Source organism: Gossypium hirsutum, chromosome A02 (assembly GCF_007990345.1).
Source record: "Gossypium hirsutum isolate 1008001.06 chromosome A02, Gossypium_hirsutum_v2.1, whole genome shotgun sequence".
NCBI lineage: Eukaryota > Viridiplantae > Streptophyta > Magnoliopsida > Malvales > Malvaceae > Gossypium > Gossypium hirsutum.
Genome location: NC_053425.1, coordinates 105,210,122 through 105,219,797, shown reverse-complemented (window position 1 = coordinate 105,219,797; position 9,676 = coordinate 105,210,122). Strand labels below are relative to the sequence as shown.

At 33.3% G+C, this 9,676-nt stretch overlaps 1 long non-coding RNA gene across 1 annotated transcript; it reads right to left on the bottom strand.

Annotated features, from left to right (window-relative positions):
* Positions 1–6,589: 6,589 nt before the first annotated feature.
* Positions 6,590–8,074, bottom strand: LOC107943629 (uncharacterized). The gene is made up of 2 exons (XR_001696032.2): positions 7,081–8,074; positions 6,590–7,005 (listed from the first exon to the last, which is right to left on the bottom strand). It is a non-coding gene; the product is annotated as an uncharacterized lncRNA (long non-coding RNA).
* Between the last annotated feature and the right edge of the window lie 1,602 nt (positions 8,075–9,676).

The window sequence follows — 9,676 nt, the reverse complement described above, 5'->3', positions numbered from 1 at the left end:
AACATATTTTTCCCCGATCTTGAACTAAATTAATAATTTCATTAAATTTTGCAATTTTGAATAATAAAATAATCGGACAAGAAGAGGGAGTTAAAAGAGCGAGACAGGAGAGTTTAGAGGAAAGTGGGGAAGTCTGGCCTCAAGTAATGAGTGAGATCATGGAGGAGAATGATCTTTCTGAATTTACAAAATCGGCAGCTGCCAACTGGCAAGCCGACCGGACGCCATAAAACACATTAGTTGGAATGTCCGTAGATTGGGGAGTCCACGGACAATAAGAAGGCTGCGATATTTTCTAAAGCAACATAATCCCCATATGGTCTTCTTAATGGAGACAAAAATTAACAAGCAGCGCATGGAGATGGTCAAGAGAGGTTGGGGTTTTTTGAATGGTATCAATATTGAAGCGGAAGGTTCAAGAGGTGGATTAAGTCTAGCGTGGAAAGGTGATATTATAGTTACTTGAGGAGTTTTTCTAAACATCATATTGATGTCATGGTTAAGAAGGGTGATGATAAAGAAGAATGGAGATTGACAGGTTTCTATGGCTCACCTTATGTTCAAGATAAGAATGTTTCTTGGGACTTACTAAGGAAACTAGGACAAGATAAAAATCATCCATGGTTAGTATGTGGAGATTTTAACGAAATCTTGTACTCGTTTGAAAAGAGTGGAGGGATACCAAGGGAGGAGCGAAGAATGAAGGTTTTTCGGGAAACTTTAGAAGTGTGCCAATTAGAAGATTTGGGATTTAAGGGAACTTGGTATACATGGGAAAGAGGGAACTTGCTAGAAACTAATATAAGAGAAAGACTTGATAGAGGAGTTGCAAATGATAAATAGAGGCATATCTTTCCAATAGGTAACATTCAACATTTATCTCATTCAATATCGGATCATTGTCCACTTCTTTTAAATACAATGAGGGGAAATAAGCATATGGGAATCCCAATATTTAAATTTGAAGTATGGTGGACTCTGGAGGAGACAATGGAAGAAGTAGTTAAAGATTCATGGGAGTCAACTAGGGGTACAATAGTGGAGAAGTTGGAACGGCTACAAGTAGACCTGAAAGATTGGGAGCGAACAATTAAAGAAGGGAGGGACAGATTAAAGACAAAGCTTACAAGGGATCTTGAGATGATGTTGGCGGAGGAACGAAGTGACGAAATGATTTCCAAAATTATGGATACAAAGATTTCTCTTAATTTAGAAATTGACAAAGATGAGATTTATTGGGAACAAAGGGCAAGAGCAAACTGGCTTCAAGCAGGTGATAAGAATTCAGCCTTTTTTCATCGATTTGCTTCTTATTGTCGACGAGTGAATACAATCAACGTGTTGGAGACAGAGGAGGGAGGAGAGGTTACGGATGCTAATGAGATTAGTGAAGTGGCTACTCTATTTTTTCAAAAGCTATTCAAGACAAATGGTGTCGGAGATTCATCTCATCTTTTAACGGGCATTGAAAGTAGGGTTTCGGTAGAGGTCAATGATATTCTATTATCAACATTTACAGAAGAGGAAGTGTATTCGGCATTGAAAGATATGGGGCCTACTAATGCCCCAGGACTGGATGGTTTTCCAGCACTATTCTTTCAAAAATACTGGCACGTAGTAGGTAAAGATGTCACCAATTTTTGTTTGGGAATTTTAAATAAAGGTCAAGATTTTGGCTCTCTTAATCAAAAAGATATCGTGTTGATCCCAAAAACTCAAAATCCCACAAGTCTAGTCAATTTTAGACCTATCAGTTTGTGTTCGGTTATTTACAAAATAGTGGCAAAGACAATAGCTAACAGATTTCAAGGAGTAATTGGTATATGTATTGATGAAGCACAAAGTGCTTTTGTACCGGGGAGGTTAATTGTAACACCCCTAACCCGTAACCGCTGCCAGAATAGGGTTTCGGAGCATTACTACCATTTGCAAATCACTTAAAAAAATTAAAATACTTACCGATTCAATGCATCATATAAAATAAATATATTACCATTCAATCAACAGTTTGGCACTTGTATAAGCATCAAACAACAACATTGTTAGTATACTTGCACATATCTCATATAAATTCAACATTGATATATATATTTTCTCGACATGTCGCACTTGAGTTTAATAATAGTCTCAATCACATAATTTCCTTGTATCAACATATCAAAGATAATCATATATGTACATGTCATGAAACATATCATGCTCTTACCGTTTCTTCACAAGCATATATCATTCATTTCATTATATCAATATTTTATGCTTCATCATTTCCATATATTTTATGTATATTTATTCTGGTAATAGCTTATATCAAACTTAACATAAATTATATTCCATGTACTTATACTTATTTCGTTTATCCATTTTCATAATTATTTCATACAACGCTTTTGTACATATATTTCCATATGACCAGTTCTTGTAAACATTTCACACAACCATTTCATATAACCATTCGTCATCTGATACATTTTACCTGAATATCAATTGTTCAACAGATGTTATAGCGTCTCCCATCCACGGTCTTATTTATCTTTGACGTGATGTCATAGTGTCTTTCAACTATGGTCTTACTCATTTTCTGTCATGTTGCCATGGTATCTTTCAACCATGGTCTTATTCTTTTCATATCAGGTTGCCATGGTATCTTTCAACCATGGTCTTACACATTTCATATCAGGTTGCCATGGTATCTTTCAACCATGGTCTTACACATTTCATATCAGAGAGCACACTCCCGCGAATCTCATCCTTACAGTGGGATTACCAGTCCAGGCTAAATCCCCTGTAACATAAACTCATAGAGTATTGTCGGGATTACCAGTCCAGGCTAAATCCCCTGCAACGACAATTACTCTAATGAGCTTGGATCTGAATTACCAGTCCAGGCTAAATTCAGACCCTAATTCGGATTATCCGTCCGGGCTAAATCTGTTTTACACATATTCTTCGGGAGGGCTATATCAGGATAGGATCACCCGTCCGGGCTAGATCCTTTTTACCGTCAATTCCTTTTCAGAGATCCATCGAATTTTCCTTTCATTCAACCAGGATTTCTTCTCCTTTTATCAAATTTATCAATGTTTCATAAATTTTCATACAATGAACATTCAAATCATATTCACATAAATAACATACAATCTCAAGCATTTAAGAATATAATTCAAGTTACACGAACTTACCTCATTGCTTGTTTGTGTTTATAATTTCATTAATCTGATATCTTTTCTTTCCACGATCAAGTCTCATATTTGAGTCGTCCGGATCTTTATAAATAAATTTGATCATCATTTTCATTCATTTCATATTCTAGTGCATTTAATTAATGCTCTAGGAAAAATTACCATTTTGCCCCTAAACTTTTAATTAATGACGATTTCATCCTTAGGGTCAGGAAAATAAAATTCTTGCAATTTAATCCTTATTTCCAGCTATTATTCTCATATATATTGATAACAATCCATGAATTCTATAAAATATCAGAATTTTTCATAATTTCAACACTTTTCAATTTAATCCCTAAAACATGTTTTCCCCCAATCTTGAACTAAATTAATAATTTCATTCAATTTTGTAATTTAAATAATAAAATAATTCATTTCATGCAATTTGGTCATTTCTGACATGTTTACAAATTGCCCTTAAAGTTTTACTTTTATTCAATTTAGTCCCTGAGCCTAAAATATGCAAATTAGCCATGCTAGATGAATATTCATACATATTTTTCCTCCTCCTCCTCTCCATTCCACATCCTTAATGTAGATAACACACTTGTAAGTATAATTTTTATTATTTACTTTTATGAATATTCAAGCTGTCTATCTGCATCATAGTCACTAAATTATTTATATCTGGATCTATAGAACTCCAAATTAATATCCGATAATTTTCCCTAAATCTAGACTCATATATATTCTTACCATAAAAATTTCAGAATTTTTGGTTTAGCCAATAAGTACAGTTTATTCTTTAAAGTTACCCCTGTTCTGCTGTCTGATAGTTCTGACCCCTCTTCACCAAAAATTAATTATCTCCTCATACAAGATTCAAATGATGTTCTTGTTTCTTTATCTTAAAAATAGACTCATTCAGGATTTTAGAAATATAAATTTAATCCCCTAATTATTTTTATTTAATTTTTTATGATTTTTCAAAGTCAGAACAGGGGAACTCGAATTCATTCTGACCTTGTCTCACAAAATTCATTATATCTAAAAATTTACAAATCCATTGCTTACACTGTTTCTTCTATGAGAAACTATACTCAATAATATTTAGTTACATACTTTTTTAATATTCTAATTCGATTTTTACAATTTATGGTGATTTTTCAAAGTTAGTCTACTGCTGCTGTCCAAACTGTTTTTGTGCAAGCTATTAATTACCATGTTATAACACCCTTATTTTCTTTTTCTACACCATTTCTCATCACTTTCTCTTATTTTCTCTTCACTAACATATCAAAAACATAGGACCTTATGTAAAAAAACTCTACTATAACATTATTTCCATGCTTTGTCAATAATAACAAAGTTAAAAACATATTGAAATCTTGATATACTTACCTTGTTCTATTGATACAAATATTTAACTTGATTTTCTCTCTCCTCCAGCTTCTATTTCTTGAATCCAACTTAATATTCTAACTCTCCATGCTCTCCTTAACATTTTTGTCTCTTGATAGCTATGGAAATTCATTTGATTTTTGGGTGAAAATGGTGAATTTTTGGTAAAAAGACCAAATTGTAAAGAAAGCAAAACTTTCTTTCTTCCTCTCTTTCTCTCACGTTAGTGCATGGGAAAATATGGATGAGAATTTCTCATCTTTCTTTCTTTATATACTAATAAAATAATAATAAAATATCTTATGAAAATATTAATAAAATAATATTTATCTAATTAAATAATTATAAAATATCAAAATATCTCTAGCATCATTATTACTTTCTAAATTTCTCTCTCTTCCAATTGACCATTTTGCCCTTCATTATCTTTTAAAATTCCATCATTGAGTCGTCATTTAATTTGATAAAATTACAATTTAGTCTCTCATAATTCTTCATCTATTCAATTTGGTCCTAATTCATCCATTTTCCTTAGTTTCTAGATCATTCCACTCTTAAATTATTTACACTATTGGTCCTTCAACTTTTTCATATTTACACTTTAACCCTTCAAATTATGAATATTTACTCTTGTGCAACAAAACTTTTCTCACTTTTACAATTTAGTCCTTTCTTGAATTAATATATCATAATATACTTCTCAATATTGACATAACTCAAAATTTCCCTTTTTGTCACTTTATTTCCTTATTTTACTATATCAAGGATAATATCTTACTGTAAATTTTCAGGGTATTACATTAATATATGATAATGTGATATTGGCCTATGAGATATTACATTCTTTTCAGCAAAAGCGAACAGGACTGAAGGGATACATGGCGGTTAAACTTGATATAAGCAAAGCATATGACAGAGTTGAATGGGTTTTCTTTAGGATATCATGTTGCGAATGGGTTTTGCCAATAAATGGGTGGAATTGATTATGAAGTGTATTTCCACATCATCTTTTGCGGTTAATATAAATGGGGGTAGAGGAAGAACTTTTCAGACATCTCCAGGACTACGTCACGGAGATCCACTAAGCCCTTTTCTTTTTCTTGTATGCAGTGAGGGCCTTTCATCGTTGATGAGATTGGCAATTAAAGACGGCATGGTAAAAGGTGCAAAGGCTAGTAGGAGAGGACCAGTAATATCACATTTTCTTTTCGCAGATGATTGTATATTTTTTAGTGAGGCATCAGACAAGGGAGCGACAACACTAAAGGGTATTCTGAAGGAGTACGAGAAATGCTCAGGGCAATGTGTAAATTTTAATAAATCCACTATTTTTTACAGTTCGAATACTCTAGAAAGGAGGAAAGCTGAAGTCTCGACAATATTAGGGGTACGGAGCTCAACAAATCTAGAGAAATATCTCGGTCTTCCTAATGTGGTTGGTGGGAGGAAAAAAGAGTCATTTCGAAACCTCAAAGCGAAGGTTCATTCAAGAATCGATGGGTGGAGTACTAGATTTTTATCACAATGAGGTAAGGAAGTTTTTATAAAATCAGTACTTCAGGCAATCCCAACTTATGCGATGTGTTTCCTTCTTCCAGCTTCTCTTTGTAAAGAATTAGAAAGCAGTTTTGCTAAACTTTGGTGGCAGAAAGCATGGGGTAAAAGAGGAATTCATTGGTGTTAATGGAAAAAATTGTGTCTTTCTAAAGAAGAGGGTGGAATGGGATTTCGAAGTATGGAAATTCAATATTGCTTTGCTTGCAAAACAAGGTTGGCGAATTCTAAACAATCCGGATTCTTTAGTAGCACAAGTTCTCAAAGGAAAATATTTCCTGAATGATAGCTTTTTAAAGGTGCAGTTGAAGAATAATGTTTCATACATATGGAAAAGTATATGGGCCGCTCGGAGTACTGTTGAAATGGGATTATGTTGGAAGGTAGGCAGGGGCTCGGATATTTCAGTACCTAATGATGCATGGGTACCAGGATTGGAAAATATCATATTAACGTCTTTAGTTAATGATACGAGTGATTTTAGAGTTGCTGAGTTGATTGATATTAATAGCAGATCATGGAAAAAAGAGCTGATAGAAGTTACCTTTCCAGAGGAAGTAGTAGAAAAGATCCTTCGGACACCGTTGGCAGAAGAACCCCATGAAGATTTTCGGGCCTAGAGTGGTGAACCCTCGGGAGAGTTTACAGTGCGCAGCGCCTATAAACTATTACAGAACATGGAAGAAGAGCCTAGAGCTTACGCTTTACAAAACGACTACAAGGAATTTTACAAAAAGCTATGGAGTACAGATATTCCCTCAAAGATAAAAATTACAGTCTAGAAAATTTCAAAAAATTTCTTAGCTACAAGGGCCAATATGTATCAGCAGAGAGTTTTAAATACCATAGAAGCCCTCGATGTGGACGAGGATCAGAAAGTATGGACCACCTATTCAAAGAATGTTCAATTTCAGTAACAGTATGGAAAGAATTATCATATCAGTATATGCTACAAGAACCGAACCTGGAGTTCGCACAGTGGCTCATCTGGGTGTTTTTGCAGAGTTCTCCATCTCAGAGTAAGGTTGTCTGCTATGCATTATGGGCAATTTGGGGTGACAGAAATAACAGGATTCACAAGAAGACCAACAAAACTGGGAAAGAAATAGCATGTTTCGTACAAAGTTACATCTCAGAGCTAAGTGCGATAGAATAAAAAAAGACAAGAAAATGTAAAGTTATTAGTAAAAGGAAGCCTCCGCCTGTAAAGGTCGTGAAGATCAACTTCGATGTAGCTTTTGATGAAAGATCTTGGCAATCGTCAGTGGGATTAGTGGCTAGGAATAGTAAGGGCAGGGTTCTGGTTTCGTGCTCTGAGATTCACGAGTGCGTTGCCTCGGCTTTTACTGCTGAGGCTCTCGCATGTCCCACAGCAGTTCGACTCGGTATTAACATGCAATGGACATCAGTTATCATTGAGGGTGATTCATTAGCAATAATAAAGAAGTGCAAGTTGGATAGTATGAATAAATCTCAAATAGGGGCTTATATCTACGACATTCAGATGTCACTGTCAATTTCCAAGAATTTCAGATTTGAGTTCATCCCACGAACAACAAATGAACTAGCACATAGTATAGCCACTGAATCAATGAAGGAAAATAAAAAGTTTTATCTGATAGGACGAGTTCCTAAATTTGCTGAGAAACATGCTGACAAGGGGAGGGTGCGAGAACCGGACTGAACATAAAGGTCAGATGAGACCCTGGAGAGTGTTTGAAATGGAAATGAAAGGGCGAGGAGAATACAACTCTCTGTGGAAATTTGGAAAGGGTTTTGCGGAAAGGATGAGGAAAATGTAAGAATGAAGGCAAAATGTGAAATGGAGAGAAAAGATTAGCAATCAATAGCTTCGGTGGAAGAGCTCTCATTAGAAATCTGGAAGCGTCATGAAGAAGAAACGGCAGACGATTAGATGGGATGGGCAACAGATTGCTTTTTTTGATTGGGTAGTGAAACAGTGGTTTTTTTAATTAGGTTCTAAAATATACTATTATGTTTTAGGAGCCAAAATATACGGGCTTGTTCTTAGGAGAATGATGCTGTGTTTTCATTTATTAGGCCTATCTTACAATTATTTTCTTATAGGATCCAGTAAGGCTCAATGAGTTAGTCCTGGGCCTGTTGTCCTTTTATTTTTGTTATTTTAGGTCTATGTTAGATTTTTTGGTACATTTTAATAAAGCCCAATCGAAAGATGATTTTTCAAAAAAAAAAATCTATTTCATGCAAATTGGTCATTTCTAACATTTTTATAAAATTATCCATAAAGTTTTATTTTTATTCAATTTAGTCCCTGAGCCTAAAACATACAAATTAGCCATGCTAACTGAATATTCATACATATTTTCCTCCTCCTCCTCTCCATTCCACATCCTAAATTTATATAACATGCTACAAGTAACATTATCAATAATTTCACCATTTACTTATATGTATATTCAAAACTGTCCATTTGCGTCATAGTCACTAAATTATTTATATCTTGAGCTACAGAACTCGAAATTAAGATCCGATAATTTTCCATGAAACTAGACTTACGTATATTCTTACCATAAAATTTTCAGAATTTTTGGTTTATCCAATAAGTACAGTTTATTCTTTAAATTCACCCTTATTCTGTTGTCTGACAGTTCTGACCCTTCTTTACTAAAAATTAATTATTTCATTGTAAAGGATTCGGATGATGTTCTCATTTGTTTCTATTGAAAATAGACTCATTCAGGATTTTAAAAATATAACTTTAAGAACCTAATTATTTTTATCCCATTTTTTATGATTTTTAAAAGTCAGAATAGGGGAACCTGAAATCATTTTGACCTTATCTCACAAAATTTATTATATCTCATGATTCACAATTCTATTGCTTACAAGGTTTCTTCTATAAGAAACTAGACTTAATAAGATTTAATTTAATATTTTATTCATTATTCTATTTCTAAAATTTTTTGTGATTTCTGAAAGTTAAACTACTGCTGCTGCCCAAAACTGTTTTAGTGTAAAATGTTAATTATTAAATTTATAACACCCTTATTTTCTTTCTCTACAATATTTCCCACCACTTTCTCTTATTTCTCTTCACTGATATATCAAGAACATAGAACCATATATAAGAAAACTCTACTTTAGCTTCATTTCCATGCTTTTTCAATAATATCAAACTTAAAAATACATGGAAATCTTGATGTTCTTACCTTGTCTTATTGTTTCCAATCTTTTAACTTCATTTTATCTCTCTTCCAGCTTCTATTTCTTGAATCTAACTTAATATTCTAGCTTTCCATAGTCTCTTTATTATTTTTCTCTCTTGGTAACTATGAAAATTATTTTGATTTCTAGGTGAAAATGGTGAATGTTTTGTGGAATGACTAAATTGTAAAGAATGAAAAGTTTATTTCTTCTCTTCTCTTCTTCCTAACATGGGATGCATGGACAATGATGGAGTGTGTTTTTTTTTTCCACACACACATATATATAGACTAAATAAAATAATAAAATATGTTATTAAAATATTAAATAAATAAAAATTATCTAATTAAATAATTATAAAATATCACCAA